This window comes from Phascolarctos cinereus, unplaced genomic scaffold, assembly GCF_003287225.1.
Source record: "Phascolarctos cinereus isolate Bilbo 61053 unplaced genomic scaffold, phaCin_HiC Scaffold_2;HRSCAF=192, whole genome shotgun sequence".
In the NCBI taxonomy this organism is placed as follows: domain Eukaryota; kingdom Metazoa; phylum Chordata; class Mammalia; order Diprotodontia; family Phascolarctidae; genus Phascolarctos; species Phascolarctos cinereus.
The window spans coordinates 132,018,333-132,020,093 of record NW_027555625.1 but is presented as its reverse complement, the minus strand read 5'-3'; the positions used below and the strand labels follow the sequence as shown (position 1 = coordinate 132,020,093).

Below are 1,761 nucleotides of genomic sequence, written 5' to 3'. Positions count from 1 at the left end.
TGTTTGCCAGCACACCTCTGCAAAACCATTCCTATAGAACTCCTTTAATTTATGAGGCATCTGAGACCCAGAAAAGTGAGGGATGTGACTTACCTAAAACACCAGTGTGACCATGTCACCCATCACTCAGTAAAGTCCAATAACTCATCATCATCATCATCATCATCACTAGCATTTATATAGAACTTTCACCTTTGGAAGGTGCTTTACAACTACCTCATTTGATCCTCACAGCAACCCCTAGAGGTAGATAATATTAGTATCCCCATTTAAAGATGAGGAAAGTGAGGCAAAGCCTAGCTCACAAAACAGAATTTGAACTCAGGTCTTCTTGACTCCAGGTTCAGCACTCCTGCATCACCTAGCTATACTACCTATTACTTCTAGAATCAAATGTAAACTCTTATGGCATTTTAAAATCTCCACAATCTAGCTACTCCCTATCCTTAGAATCTTCTAACGGGTTATCCCCACCTCCTGACACCACTCTATAGCTATGCTGACTTAATTGCTGTTCTTCACATAAAACACTCCATCAGCCTTCTTCATCCATTTACACTAGCTAGCTATCCCCCATGTGTAGGAATCTGTCTTTTCTTAGCTCTGCCTCTCAAAATTCCCTGGTTTCTTTCAAGATTCTTCTACAAAGCACCTTCTGCAAAATGCCTTTCCTGATCCTCTCAGCTGCTGTTGTCTTCCTTCTAAGTTGACTTTATATATTTTGTATAGAACTATATGTGTATGTGGCAAATTTCTCCCCCATTAGAATATAAATTCATTAAAGATATTTTTATATCCCCAGGGCTTCCAGCAGAGCCTGGCACATAGCAGATACTTAATGAATTCTTAGCTGACTGATTTCCACCAAGGAAACTACAGTATCTGTATGATTCCTTGCTTCAAGGTTTTTTTGATATCCCAGTTGTAGTTGCGTGTCTGGGGCAATGGATTACTGAGAGTCTGAGGGTTCAAATAAGCAATCCTTTGAATAGAAGAATTTGATGTTCATATATATTCCAAGATAACATGCATTTCCCAAGGTGTTAAGAAGCAGTTCAAAGAAGGAAAAAAAAAAGATAAAAGCCGCTGCTAAGGATGTTGCAATAAGCAAAGAGGTCTTAAGGGCTCACTGCCAGAACCCCAGAGCTGATTTTATATCTTCCTTGACTGAAGGGCCCAAAGCTAGTTCCCAAATCAATACATATATGGACAAAATTCAGTCAAACTGCCCACAGTCTGCTCCAAAACTTTTTTGCTCACAACAGCTCCAGCTGTGTTGGGGGGAGTGTTGGTTAACTCAAGACTACCCACCTTGTCCACAACAACACTTCACCCCACGGCCACCAGTAACACAGAGTCATAAATATCAGCTTTGTAGTACAGCAGCTCCCACCCCATATTTACTGCAGAACTGGTAAAATAGGCCCCAACAAAGGGCCATTCATTATGGGCCTATGCCTGTTTCCTACAGCACTGGGAAGGGAACTCACTTGCCCCAAGTCACAAAGTCCCTTCATGTCAGAGGTGGGACTTGAACATAGGTCTTCCTGATTCCAAGACTAATTCTCTATTCACTATACCATGTGCCAGCTCTCATTGGGAGTAAAACTAAGTGAAGTTTATCTAGAATGACTATGGATTATTAAATTGGAAATTCTAGACATAAAAATAAATGAATGAGAAAGGTCATATATAGAAGCTCTTGTAAGGTACAGGAGATAACATTTTACTCTTAAGAAGTTAACCTCAAATGATAGATAT

At 40.1% G+C, this 1,761-nt stretch overlaps 1 protein-coding gene across 1 annotated transcript in view; it reads right to left on the bottom strand.

The window, feature by feature from the left end:
* LOC110203767 (disintegrin and metalloproteinase domain-containing protein 2-like) overlaps window positions 1–1,761 on the bottom strand; it is a 223,909-nt gene that overhangs the window by 123,495 nt on the left and 98,653 nt on the right.